We start from the raw sequence: 15,028 nt of genomic DNA on the forward strand, positions 1-15,028 counted from the left end.
GTTCTGTATTCAGACACATTTGAAAGATTTTTCCAGCATAAATTTCTAAATGTGCTGCTTGTTTTGTAATTTAATCTAGGGCAGCAGCAGCAGTGCTATCATTATTTACATTTCTGCCTTTCAGTCTTGGATCCAAGATATTTGCAGCAGTATGAATTGGCTCATAACAAAATTCTTCTCTTTTCTTAAAAAACATTTCACATTACCTTCTTTTATACCTGTAAGCAAATAACAATTAACAATCCTTTACATTGATTTGTTTTCTGGGACATTTGGTCAAAAATAATTTATAAAAATAAACTGATACACTAGGTAGTTTGACATTAAATTCTTCCTATTACTTTGATTTTTAAGGAATGATTTCAGTAGAGGGTAGCCTCATTAGCAACATACTAAGTTTCTAATATTATCACCTTTTTAATTATAACAAACAAAAGACAATATAAAGACCTTATAAAAATGGAACATCTTCTTGCTCTCAATTAACTTTTCTATTCTCCAGGATTTCATATCTCCAACAATAACTTGGATAGCTTTTAATCCTCACTTTATAATTGTAAGGGGGAGACAAAAATTTTTACTTTTGTATTTGTTAAGTCTTAAGGTGGTTCTAATAGTGACCAGTTACTTTTCACTTTTTGCTTTACCCTGGTTATATTGGGAGTCATATTCTCTAACTTTAATAAATAACTACACATCTGCATTAGTCTTTCTTTCCTAGGGTGGCCTGAAATTCTAGAAGTACTAATCTGGTTGATCTACAGTGGACTGCTGCATGACCCCAATAAATGAACTGCAGAATATGCAGCGAGTCTAGAATAGAAGCATGGGAATATGTAGTTTTTGAAGGATGAATGATTTAATAGTCAGGATTGATCTATGTAAGAAGGCTACTGGAAGTGTTTATTCTACATGCAATGTTTCCAGGTACTGTATTTCTGTCTATATTTCCATTCATTCCTTTTTTAAATCCTCATTCTCTCCTCTTGGATCTAAACTGTGGATCTGGGACACTATAGAACTCCAGTTTCAGCCCTCAAGTGCCCTCAGTATTACAACCTTTCTGAAGCATAACAAAATTTTTCTCTAAATTAAAAGGGAATCACAGGGCCTCACACTTAATGGCTCTTGATTTAAAGTTAATTTTCTTTCCTTAGATGCCTAAATTACCCAAGCCCATAATTACAGAATCTTTCTTTGGAAAAGACCCTAGAGCTTAATCTAATTTTCAACTCATTGCATGATTCATTATTACAGAATCAATGATAGTTTGTAAATCAGTCTCTGATTGAGTACCTTATAAGGAAGACTACTGCATTGGTTGTTGTTGTTGTTTTTAAAAAAAGTATATCTTAACATGAGGTAAAACCCTAAAATTTTCTTTGAGCAAAAGTTCATGGTTCCATATAAGAAGAGCCTGACCTATTTTCATTTAAAATGTTTTCCTAACAAATTATCTCTAAATGCATCACATGTAACATATTTTAACAGAAAGTATTCTTTGTGGTTTTATCTCTGTTAATCCATAGTCCATAATATTGTCCACTCTTTCAAGCTACCAGCCCTGATGCAGCATCTCAAACATCAGTGCCAAAACCAGAAGTGCATTCTCCTATTACATTAATAATAATTTTACAGTATGGTGGCAGGAAATGCACTTTCAGTCACTGGCTATAGCTATTATACTATACGGAAACAACTGCTTGGAAGGCAGCCAGGTCCTTTGGCTTAAAGGCCAACCATGAGGAAGACAAAGGTAATACAAGAAGGGAAACTGTGCCACCTGACCAAAAGCATTACTGAGACACTCTAAAGCAGGGCTTCTCAATTCTCTGTGGTAAAGAACCATTTATTTTCAATTCTAATCTGCCATTGACTTTTGTAAAATAGGAAATCATGCATTTGAGTATAACAGTAATGTCAAAATACTCTAAAAATGTCTAACTACTTACTTACCATCTGTATATTTGATCAGTATACTAATCATACTTGTATGATTTGTATGTTTATCATATTTATCTCATCAAGTATTGGTAACAAACACTTTTAGGACTGGTATTGGTCTGTGGAACATATGCTGAATAAGAAAGGATGAGAATTACATTAGGCAACCTAATCCTTTGAGTATAGTTCCAGTGACATGCTAGTTCAAGCATCCCTGCTTCTGGTAGGCACCAGATATGTTAAGTACAAATTGGTGGCTATGCTTAAGGTGATAGCAAACACCTGATTATATAGAGCATATCAATGAGACCAATTGCCAATTATAAATAATGTTTAAAGCAATTTAATGATGAAATCTTGGAATGTCATATATATATGGAGAAAATATGTTTGCCATATGTTTGCAGGTTGCATCAAATATCATTTTTTCATAGTTAAGAAATTACCAGAAACAGAGTTTAGATAGTGGCATGGCCAAACAAGCAAAAGAGAGACCTCCAAAAAAGTAATTTTGCTGGTAGAACCCTGGAATACCGTAGGTCAGAGGTAGCAAGAAGAGAAAGGGAATGGGTCATAGGATTATAGATGGCAGATTTAACTGGAAGACTGATAAACAGTTGCATGGATTCTCCTCATCACTGGTGTTTGACCCAGAATGAAAACTTGAAATGAAGAATTCTGACATTGAAGGCTTATCAGATTGGGCATTAGGGAATTTCTGGCTACTACATGGACTCAAGACTAATTAGAAGAGCACTATCTACCATCCAGCATGAAGAAGAAACTTTCTGGTTTTACCCTTTTTTCATGTGCAGTGAACTAGGGATATAGCAATCAGATTCTGCATTAACTGCCAAGAGAACAAGAATTTTTACATGTACAGAGGATATGAATTCAAGACACAGACACTTTTATTTATTTTTTTAATCCTCATCTAAGCACATGTTCATTGATCTTAGGAAGAGAGAGAGAGGAGAAAGAGAAAAAGATGTGAGAGAGAAACATGGATTGGTTGCTTCCAGTATGTGCCCTGACCAGGAATTGGACCCACAACCCTTTTGGTGCACAAGATGATGCTCCAACTAACTGAGCCAACCAGCCAGGGCAAGACACAGACCCTTTTAAATTTAGGTCTTCATGTGTACATATAAATAGATAATTAAGAATCACCAAATATTTAGTTAAAAAAACACTAAAGGAAGTCACCACACTCAACCAACACAGTAACTATCTAAGGAAATAGTAAATGGAGAAAGAAAGAAATCCATAAATATGGATAAATATTATTTAGAGAAAGACTTATAACACTCATATAATACATTATTAATACCCCATTCATAAAATAAAAAGAATTTTCTGTTCAAAAAGGGAAATCAGGGTTCTTATTTGTAAGCAATATAATCCATTCAGGCTAGTCTAAGCATAAGAAAATATTTATTGAGTGGTTACTGTGTGCCAACTATTCATTTAGAATTGGGGATACAGCATAAAGCAAAACAGACAAAATTCTTGTCCTTAAGGAGCTTATATTTCATTGGGATTTTAGAGACAATAAATAAGTGTATGATTCAGGACGTGATATCAAGCTGAGTAAAGGAGACAGCAAATGACAAGGGTGTGTGTATGTGTGTCTGTGTGTGTGCTATTATAGATGATGTGGTCAGAGAAGGCCTCTCTAATAAGGTACTGTTGAACTAGGAATTCAAGGAAGTGATGAGGTGAACCAAGAGGATAGAGGAAGAATGTTACAAGCAAAAGGAGTGTCTGGGATATATATATATATATATATATATATATATATATATATATATATGTGTGTGTGTGTGTGTGTGTGTGTTCTGATATCTGTAGAAACTTTTTTAAAAGTATTGCATTAACAATGGTTAAATCTCAGGTGTACAACTTTATAAAATGACATCTATATACTCTATTGTGTGCTCACCACCCAAAGCCTAGTCTCCTGTCACTGTGTGTGTGTTTGACAATTTTACCGTCTTTGTCCTCTCCCATCTCCCTCCTCTCTGGTAACCACCATTCTGTTGTCTGCATTTATGAGTTTGTTTGTTTTATTAATAGTAAGGAGACAACTGTGGCTTCAGTGGAGTGAATGAGGAAGAGTGGTAGATGTTGAAATGAAAGCGATAAGAATAGGCCAAATTATACGAGATCTTGTAGACCACTGTATTTTAGCTTTCAGTAAGATATATGAAAAACCACTGTAGGCTTATGTGCAGAAGACTGATGAAATTTAGCTTACATTTTAAAAGTTTCACTCTAGTGGCTGTGTAGACAATAGACTAGAAAGGGCAGAGGTAAAAGTAGGGAGACCAGTTAGTAGGCTATTACAGTGATACAGGAATGAAATGACTCTGACTTGGAGCAGGGTGTTAGCAGAGGAGATAAAGATTTGTGGTCAGACTCTGGATATATTTATTTATTTATTATCATCATTATTTTATATTAATCCTCAGCCAAGGATATTTTTTTCCATTGAGTTTTAGAGAGAGTAGAAGGGAGGGAAAGGGGGGAGAGGGAGAAAGAGAGAGAGAAAAAGAAACATTGATGTGAGACAGACACATCAGTTGGTTGCCTCCTGCACATGCGCAGACCAGGGCCGGGGACTGAACCTGCAACCCAGGTATGTGCCCTTGACTGAGAGTAGAACCCGAAACCCTTCGGTCTGTGAGCCAATGCTCTAACCACTGAGCCGTGCTAGCCAGGGCCAGACTCTGAATATATTTAAAGGGAACTATGGACAGGATTTTCCAGTGGATTGAATTTGGAGCATGAGAGAGAAAAGACAAGGATAACTCTAAGATGTTTCCTTGAGGAACTAGAATAACTAAGGAGCTATTTATTCTAATGAAGAAAATTGCAGAACTATTTTATTTTTGTTGGAGAATGAAAAGCTGAGTTTTTTGACATGTTAAGTAGGAGATGATGTCTATTAAACATCTAAGTGGAGATGTTGAGTAAGCAGTGGAATGTATTATTCCGGAGTTCAGGGGAGGGATCTTAGGCTATAGATACTAATTTGAGAGTCCTCTATATATAGAAGGCATTTAAAGTCATGAGACTGGATGAGATCAGCTAAAGAATGAGTGTAGAGAAGAGAAGAGGACCAAGGATTGAGTCTTTCATTACTTCAATATTTTTCAACTGGATACTAAAATATCACCAGAGAATACTGAGAATAAATACCCAATAAGATAGGAGCAGAAGTATAAAGAGATGTCCTGGAAGCCAAGTAAAAAAAGAGAGTATTCAAGGAGAGAGTATCCAAGGAGAGAGTAGCCAAATAATATATATGCATAACCCACAGGCACAGACAACAGTATGGTGATGGCCAGAGGGAAAGGGGTGTGGGAGCTGGGTGGAGATTAGCAAGGGGGTGGGAATGAGACATCTGTAATAGTGTCAACAATAAAAATAAAGTTAAATAAATAAATAATACTGCAAGTCAAGTATGATAAAGGCTGATAATTAACCTTTGAAATTAGCAATATAGAAGTCATTGGCAACCTTAACAAGGGTAGCTTATTTAAAAGGGTCATCAGGTGAGAGTGAGAAGGGAGTATGTACTAGATGTTGGAGGATTAGGGAAAGAGTAGATAGTACAAAATAGTCATCTAGAGAGTGGGTATAAAAATGTCATGGCTTTGCCAGGCAGCACTAAAGGCTCTCTGAGGTTAATTGTCATGAATTTGAAGACTAAAATTAAATGGATCAAACCACTTAACATGGAAACAGAATAAGTGGAGAATTGAATTTAATCAGGTTTGGGTTTTTCCCAGGTGAGTATGATGAATGGAAAGAGAGGCAAAGGAATTAATAGTATATGCCTGGGAGTGATTATAATGATGGACCATGAAATATAAAGTCAAGTAAGAAGGAAAGTAGCAGTAAAAAGTAGCAGGGTTAATGGACTGGAGGTCCCAGCTGGGTGAAGAAAATATTAGGAATCTGGCATCAGAAGCAGTGAGTAGAAAAGATAAGAAATGGTTTGAAAAGGGGATGCTGAAATTGGGATTATGTATATTGTGCAGTTATTTATTAAGGAAAGGCTGGAAAACCTAACTTAAGGCTGTTTCCAGAAACAATTGCCTAGGACTAATGCCACAGAACTTGCCTAATAAGAAAAACTGTTGCTTCCACATTAGATGCCAAGAAATTGACTTTACTGCAACAGCTACTGCTGCCAGCACTGATGCCACTACTTTAATTAAGAATTTGACCTTGCAATCTCTGCCATCCTTCAAAGCCAAGTTCCTTCACTACCACCTATTCCAGCAAAATGAAAACCACACAGTATTACTTTATGCATGTCTTCAATTCCAAATCAAAGTGTCATGTTAGGGCATCTTATTGGTAGACCAAGTCATATTCCTACTTCTTAGTTTCAGCACAGACTAAAAGTGTGAGGGTTTTTTTTGTTGTTGTTGTTTTGTTTTTTGTTTTGTTCTTTTATCCTCACCCGAGGACATTTTTCCATTCTTTGTACAGATAGAGTGGGAGGGAGAGAGAGGAAGAGATAGAGAGAGAGAAACATCGACGTGAAAGGGACACATCGAGTGGCTGCCACCGCACGACCAACCAGGGCCGGGGACAAACTGCAACCGAGGTACACGCCCTTAGCGGGAACCGAACCCGGGTCTCCCAGGACCGCAGGTCGACACTCTAACCGCTGAGCCAAACCGGCCAGGGATAAAAGTGTGAGTTTTGACTGCAACATTTGAGAGGTAAAAATTATAATGTAAGACTTTCCCAACTATAGAAAGGCTATTCATTATATGTTGGTCAGACACAAATGTCTGACAAATGTCTACTATAGAGGTTTTAGAAATTAAAAACATAATTGCCAAAAATGTACCCATTACTAAAGAGGTGACTGGCAGTATGCTAAAACAAGAATAACTTACTTGAAGATTGAATACAGAGATTCTCCCAGTATCCAATACCAAAACCAAATAAAAGGTAAGAAAACTTAGGAAACATACCAATCTTTATGAGAAAGCCAGCATCTGTTTAATGAAAATTTTAGGAAAGGAAGGTAAGATAAGGGCGACACAAAGATAGAGACAAGACAGAGACAGAGACAGAGAGACAGAAAGAAGATAAAAAGAACGGGAGTAAGGGAGGAGAGGAAGGAATCAACGAAATACTGAACTAAAATTTCCTTAAACTGAAGAATGACTTAAGTGTTCAGATTTAAAGAGCCTATTAAGTCTCCATCAGGATTAATGGGAAGAATGACACATACCTAGACAGATCTTAATAAAAATTTTAAGCTTTAAAGTAAAAAGAAAATATCCTCTTCAAGGAACCTTTGTACAGTGCATAAACTACACATTCCTATGGGGTAGCTCTGCTGGCTTACTAACATATCTCTCCACCAAAATAAATTCAAATGGATCAAATATTTATTGAAAAAAATGAAATTATCAAAATAGAAGAAGTAATAGAAGAAAACATGGGGAGATATGTCACAAAACCTAGATGTCAATTCCATAATGGGAAAAATTGATCAGTTTAACTACATAACAATTTAAAATATTTGCAAAGCATGAAGTATTATAAATAAAGTTAAAAGGTCAATGGCAAAGTGATAAATAATTAATGTTTGTGACAGAGGTCTAATTGCCTTCATGCTTTTTTGTGTGTGAGGGAGCTTAATATCTGTTTTCTTTCCTGCTTTAAAAAATTTATTGAATTTATTGGAGTGACATTGGTTAATAAATTATATAGGTTCCAGGTATATAATTCTATAATATATCATCTGTATATTGTATTGTGTGTTCACCAAATCAAGTCAAGTCTCCTTCCATCATCATTTATCCCCAATTTACCCTCTTCCACTTGCCCCTACTTTTCCTCTTGTAATCGCTATACTGTTGTCTGTGTCTGTGAGTTTGTGTTTTGTTTTGTTTTGTTTTGTTTTGTTTTGTTTTGTTTTGTTTCTCAATCTCTTCACCTATAAAACCCAAGCCCCAGCCCACTACGCTCTGACAGCTGTCAGTCTGTTCTCTGTATCTATGAGTCTGTTTCTATTTTCTTTGTTAGTTTATTTTGTTCATTAGATTCCACATATGAGTAAAATCATATGGTATTTGTCTTTCTCTGTCTGGAATATTTCACTTAGTATAATACTCTCCGGGTCCATCCATACTGTTGCAAAAGGTAAGCTTTCCTTCCTTTTTATGGCTGAGTAGTATTCCATTGTGTAAATGTATTTACTATATGCTTTATATTAATATAGATATTTAAATGTATATCTTACAGATCCATAATGAAACACAGTTCAATAGAAAAATGAACAAAGAACATAAAAATACAGTTCTCAAAATGAATATAAATAGCCAATTTTATTTATTTATTTATTTATTTATTTATTTATTTATTTATTTATTTATTTTTGTTACAGATGTTTCTCCTTTTTCCCTTTTCCCCCACTGATTCCCCCCTCCTCCTCCCTCCCTGCCCTTTCCCAAGATTGTTGTCCATGTCCACTGTTCATGCATACATGCATATAAGTTCTGTGGTTTATCTCTCCCCCACCACCACCCTCTTTAGGGGATTGTCAGTCTGTACCCCACTTCCACGTCTCTGGGACTAGCCCATTCCTCAGACTGTTATGTTCATTATATTCCACAAATAAGTGAGATCATATGAAACTTGTCTTTCTCTGTTTGGCTTGTTTCACATAGGATGATACTTTCCAGGTCCCTCCATGTATTCTCAAAGGATAAGAGATCTTTCTTTCTTACAGCTGCGTAGTACTCCATTGTGTATATGTACCACAGCTTTTTTATCCATTCGTCTACTGATGGACACTTGGGCTGTTTCCAGATCTTAGTGATTGTAAATAGTGCTGCTACAAACATGGGGGTACATATATTCTTTCTGATTGGTGTTTCGGGCTTCTTAGGGTATATTCCTAGAAGTGGGATCACTGGGTCAAATGGAAGATCAATTTTTAATTTTTTGAGGTGACACCATATTGTTTTCCATAGTGGTTGCACCAGTCTGCATTCCCACCAGCGGTGCACTAGAGTCCCCTTTTCTCCACACCCTCGCCAACACTTGTTGTTTGATGATTTGTTGATGGCGGCCATTCTGACAGGTGTGAGGTGATACCTCATTGTTGTTTCAGTTTGCATCTCTCTGATGATTAGTGATGATGAGCATTTCTTCATATGTCTCTTAGCCATTTGTATGTCCTGTTTGGAGAGGTGTCTATTTAGTTCCTCTGCCCATTTTTTAATTGTATTCTTTGTCTTCCTTTTGGTGAGTTGTATGAGCACTCTATATGTATTGGAAATTAACCTCTTATCTGATATATCATTGGCAATTATGCTCTCCCGTACAGTGGGTAGCCTTTCCATTTGGATGATTGTATCTTTCGCTGTGCAGAAGCTTTTGAGTTTGATGTACTCCCATGTGTTCATTTTTTCCTTTGTTTCTATTGCCTTAGGTGATGTGTCAGTGATAATTCTGCTGCGTATGATGTCTGAAATTTTGTTGCCCACAGTCTCTTCTATGATTTTTATGGATTCATGACTCACATTTAAGTCTTTTATCCATTTTGAGTTTATTCTAGTGTAGGGTGTAAGTTGATGGTCTAGTTTCATTTTTCTGCAAGTAGCTGTCCAATTTTCCCAGCACCATTTAGTAAAGAGGCTGTCCTTACTCCACTGTATGCTTTTGCCACCTTCGTCAAATATTAATTGAGCATATTGCCTTGGGTCCATTTCTGGGTTCTCTGTTCTGTTCCACTGGTCTATATACCTGTTCTTGTGCCAGTACCAGGCTGTTTTGATTATAGTGGCTTTGTAGTGTAACCTGAAATCTGGTATTGTGATCCCTCCAACTTTGTTCTTCCTTTTCAAGATTTAAATAGCCAATTTTAAATGAAAAAAAAAAATGTTACCCTTAAAAACAGGAACAAGACAGGGATGCCCACTTTCGCCACTCTTATTTAACATAGTACAGGAAGTCTTAGCCACAACAATCAGACAGGAAGAAAAAATAAAAGGGATCCAAATTGGAAAGGAGGAAGTGAAACTGTCATTATTTGCTGATGATATGATATTATACATAGAAAACCCTAAAGACTCCATCAGAAATCTATTAGACTTAATAAATGATTTGGCAAAGTAGCAGGATACAAAATTAACGTCAAGAATTCGATGGCATTCTTATACACCAATGACAAAGTCACAGAAAGAGAAACTAAAAAAACCATCCCATTTACCATTGCAGAAAAAAAATTAAGATACCTAGGAATAAACTTAACCAAAGAAGTAAAGGATCTATTTGCATAAAATTATAGGACATTGAAAAAGGAAATAGAGGAAGATATAAAAAAAGTGGAAGCACATACCTTGTTCATGGATTGGAAGAATTAACATCATTAAAATGTCCATATTACCCAAAGAAATCTATAGATTCAATGCAATCCCCATCAAAATACCAATGGCATATTTCACAGAACTAGAACAAATACTTCAAAAGTTCATATGGAACCAAAAAAGACCTCAAATAGCTACAACAATCTTGAAAAAGAAGGACAAAGTAAGTGGGATTACCATACCAAATATCAGGTTATACTACAAAGCTACAGTAATCGTAACAGCCTGGTACTGGCACAAGAACAGGCATATAGACCAGTGGAACAGAACAGAGAACCCAGAAATGGACCCAAGACATTATGCTCAATTAATATTTGACAAAGGAGGCAAGAGCATACAATGAAGTAAAGACAGCCTCTTTAATAAATGGTGTTGGGAAAATTGGACAGCTACATGCAAAAAAATGAAACTAGACCATCAACTTACACCCTACACAAGAATAAACTCAAAATGGATAAAAGACTTAAATGTGAGTCATGAATCCATAAAAATCATAGAAGAATATGTAGGCAACAAAATTTCAGACATCATATGCAGCAGAATTGTCACTGATACATCACCTAAGGCAATAGAAACAAAGGAGAAAATGAACACATGGGACTACATCGAACTCAAAAGCTTCTGCACAGCAAAAGATACAATCATCAAAATGGAAAGAGAACCAACTATATAGGAGAGCATAATTGTCAATGATATATCAGATAAGGGGTTAATTTTTCAAACATATAGAGAGCTCATAAAACTCACCAAAAGGAAGACAAGGAACCCAATTAAAAAATGGGCAGAGGAGCTAAATAGACACCTCTCCAAACAGGACATACAAATGGCCAAGAGACATATGAAGAAATGCTCAACATCACTAATCATCAGAGAGATGCAAATTAAAACAACAATGAGGTATCACCTCACACCTGTCAGAATGGCCACCATCAACAAATCATCAAAGAAGTGTTGGCGAGGGTGTGGAGAAAAGGGGATTCTGGTACACTGCTGATGGGAATGCAGACTGGTGCAGCTACTGTGGAAAACACTATGGTGTTACCTCGAAAAATTAAAAATTGAACTTCCAATTTACCCAGTGATCCCACTTCTAGGAATATACCCTAAGAAGCCTGAAACACCGATCATGAAGAATATATGTACCCCCATGTTCATAGCAGCACTATTTACAAAAGCTAAGATCTGGAAACAGTCCATCAGTAGACAAATGGATCAAAAAGCTGTGGTCTATATACACAATGGAGTACTATGCTGCTGTAAGAAAGAAAAATCTCTTATCCTTTGAGACAACATTGAGGGACCTGGAAAGCGTCATCCTAAGTGAAACAAGCCAAGCAGAGAAAGACAAATATCACATGATCTCACTTATTTGTAGAATATAATGAACATAACAGTCTGGGGAATTGGGTAGACTCAGAGACGCGGAAGTAGGGTACAGACTGACAACCCTCAGAAGTGAGGGTGGTGGGGGGAGGGGAGAGATAAACTAGAGTTTATTTGCATGTATGCATAACCCATGGACACGGACAACAAAGCGGAGTATGGGGTGGGGGGGATGGGGAGGAGGGTGTCAATGGGGATACAAGGAAAAACATCTGTAACAAAAATAAATTAATAAAAGAATTTAAAAATAAGTAAATGAAAAAATGTTACATCTCTTTTATATTTTAAAAAACCCAAGATACACATTTCTACTTTTCAGATGAAAAGGTCAAGAAATTTGATTATGTACTTGGGAAGAATGTGAGAAAATGAACATTATCCTAAAGTCTTGGTGGAAGTGTAAATTGGTGCAATTTTTTTTTTTTTTTGAGAAACATTGGATTATGTTAAGCAAAATTAAAATACATGTATTCTTTGTCCCAAGATTTTCACTTTAGAAATTTATTCTATGGAAAGTCTAGCACAAATATCCAAAAGTGTATGTTAAAGTATTTTTTTGCAGCACTGTTTGTAATACAGAAGTTCCTGTAATCATTCTAAATGTCCCATCAGTCAGGGATTAGACTTAGGCACTTTAGGCCAAGTAAAGAGGGACACATGACAGGAGTCTATTTTCATGAGGACTAAGGAGCCTCACAGATATATTCTTTTTAAAAATAGCTTTATTGAGATATAATTCACAGATAAGAAAACCTACCCACTTAAAATGAACAATTCAGTAGTTTTCTGTCTATTCAGAGTTATGCAACCATCACAACTATCTAATACCAGAACATTTTCATCAACCCCAAAAGAAACCACATACTCATTAGCAGTCACTCCCAATTTTCTCTTCTCCCCAGTTCCTGAATTCACTAATCTACTTCCTGTCTTCATGGAATTTTCTATTCTGGACATTCTATATAAATGGAATCTCACAATATGTGGTCTTTTGTGTCTGGCTTCTTTCACTTGTGATGTTTTCAAAGTTCATCCATGTTGTAGCATGAATCAGTCCTTTTTATGTCTGAGTAATAATTCATTGTGTGGCTAGACAAAATTTTATTTATCCAGTCATCAGGATGGTAGACATTTGGGTTGTTTCTAACTTTTAGCTATTCTGAATAATACTATTATAAATATTTGTGTACAAGTTTTTGTGTGAACATATGTTTAGAATTTTTTGGCCATATATTTTGGAATGGAAGTGCCAAATCATATGATAACTTCATGTTTACCATTTTGAACAACTTTCAAACTGTTTTCCAAAGTGGCTGTACCATTTTACAATCTCACCAGCAGTGTATGAGGCTTCCGGTTTCTCCATATCCTTGTCAACGCTTGTAATTCTGTTTTTATTTTAACTATCCTAGTGAGTATGAAGAAGTATCTAATTGTGTTTTGCTTTGCATTTTCCTGATAACTAATAATGTTGAGCAAATCTTTTCATGCACACATTGGCCATTTCTATGTCTTATTTGGATAAATGTTTATTCAAATCGTTTGCCCATTTTTCAATTCACTTAGTTTTGTTGTTGAGTTGAAAGATTTTTCTGTCTATTGTGGGTACAAGTTCCTTATCAGATATGTGACTTGTGAACATTTAATCCCATTCTGTTGGTTTAATTTTCATTTTCTTGATGATATGTTTGCAGCAAAAGAGGTTTTTATTTTAAGGAAGTACAATTTATCTATTTCTTCTTTTGTTGTGCGTGCTTTTATTATTGCATGTAAGAAGACTTTGCCTAATCTAAGGTCACAAAGTTTCATTCCTATGCTTTCTTCCAAGAAATTTGTAGTTTTAACCCATACAATGGGTCTATGATCCATTTTGAGTTAATTTGTGTGTATGGTTTGAAGTAGAGGTCCAACTTCATTCTTTTGCTTGTAGCTATCCAGTTGTTCCAGCACCATTTGTTCAAAAGACTGTTCTTTCCCCTATTAAATTGTCCTGATACTGCTCTAATTCATGAACATGAATGTTTTTCCATTTATTTAAGTCTTCTTTAATTTATTTTTATGTGTGTTTGCTTGTTTTTTTAATTTATCTTTATTGTTGAAAGTATTACAGATATTCCCTTTTTCCCCCTATTCACCCCCTCCTCCCCATTCCCACCCCCCACCTTCACACTATTGTCTGTGTCCATTGGTTATGCATATATGCATGTAAATTCTTTAATTTTTTTCAACATTTTATCATTTTCAGCACACAAGTCTTACACTTCTTTATTTAAATTAAAGTATTTTATTTTTTATGGTGCTATTGTAAATGAATTAGATTTCTTAATTTCTTTTTCAGATAGTACATAGTAGCTAGTGTTTAGAAATACAATTTGTTTTGTATATTAAGGTTGTATTTTGCCATCTACCTGAACGTGTGTGTGTGTGTGTGTGTGTGTGTGTGTGTGTGTGTATGTTTTAGAGAAGTTGCTCAAGAATTTTTCTACTATGGACTGTTGGGTAACAGTAGTGGAATTAAACAAGTCATTTGTATTGTTGAATAGTAATCCATTGTATGAATATAACCAATCCACCCCCCCCCCCCCCCCGTAGTAGATGCAAAATTTGCAATATATCTGTAGAAATTGCTTGTGTCTTGATAAATTCACATAGTCTAACTAGAAAATAGATTATTAGAGCCTAAAACTCAGAATTGTAATTCAAAATAAGCAGGAGAAAGTGAAAGCAAAAACTTTTTTCAATTCTTTTCATGTTTTATCTCAGTTTCTCTGAATTACTTCACTTTCACATTTTGCTTTAGTAAAAAGCAAAATTAACAAGAGTACAATTTTCTCAGTCAGCTGAAAGCTATTTCAGATCCTGTTACCCTTCCCATTTTTCCTTCCCCTGTAATGTCTCCCTATTTGTTTAGTAGGCATACAATACACACTAATCCTACTATAGAGAAGTAGTATGGCATAGGAGTTAAGAGTGAGAGCTCTGTAGTCAGACTGCCTAAGTTCAAAGTCCATTTATGGCATTATATTCACTATTTGGCCTAAGGAAACTTACCATTGCCTCTCTTGGCCCCTGTTGTCCCATCCTAAAATGGGGGTGATATTTAACGCCTTACTTGGAGGATGTTTTATTAGAGTTATATGTATAAAATACTTAGAAAAATACAGTGTTAGTGCTCAATAAATGCTAGCATGTCATTAATATTATATGACAATCAGTTGGCACATAAGAAGACAGACATAGCTATCTTCAGCCTGAGAAGATTTAAAAATAAATAAATGAAATATTTCATTTAG

The sequence above is a fragment of the Molossus molossus genome, unplaced genomic scaffold, assembly GCF_014108415.1.
Source record: "Molossus molossus isolate mMolMol1 unplaced genomic scaffold, mMolMol1.p scaffold_m16_p_2, whole genome shotgun sequence".
In the NCBI taxonomy this organism is placed as follows: Eukaryota; Metazoa; Chordata; class Mammalia; order Chiroptera; family Molossidae; genus Molossus; species Molossus molossus.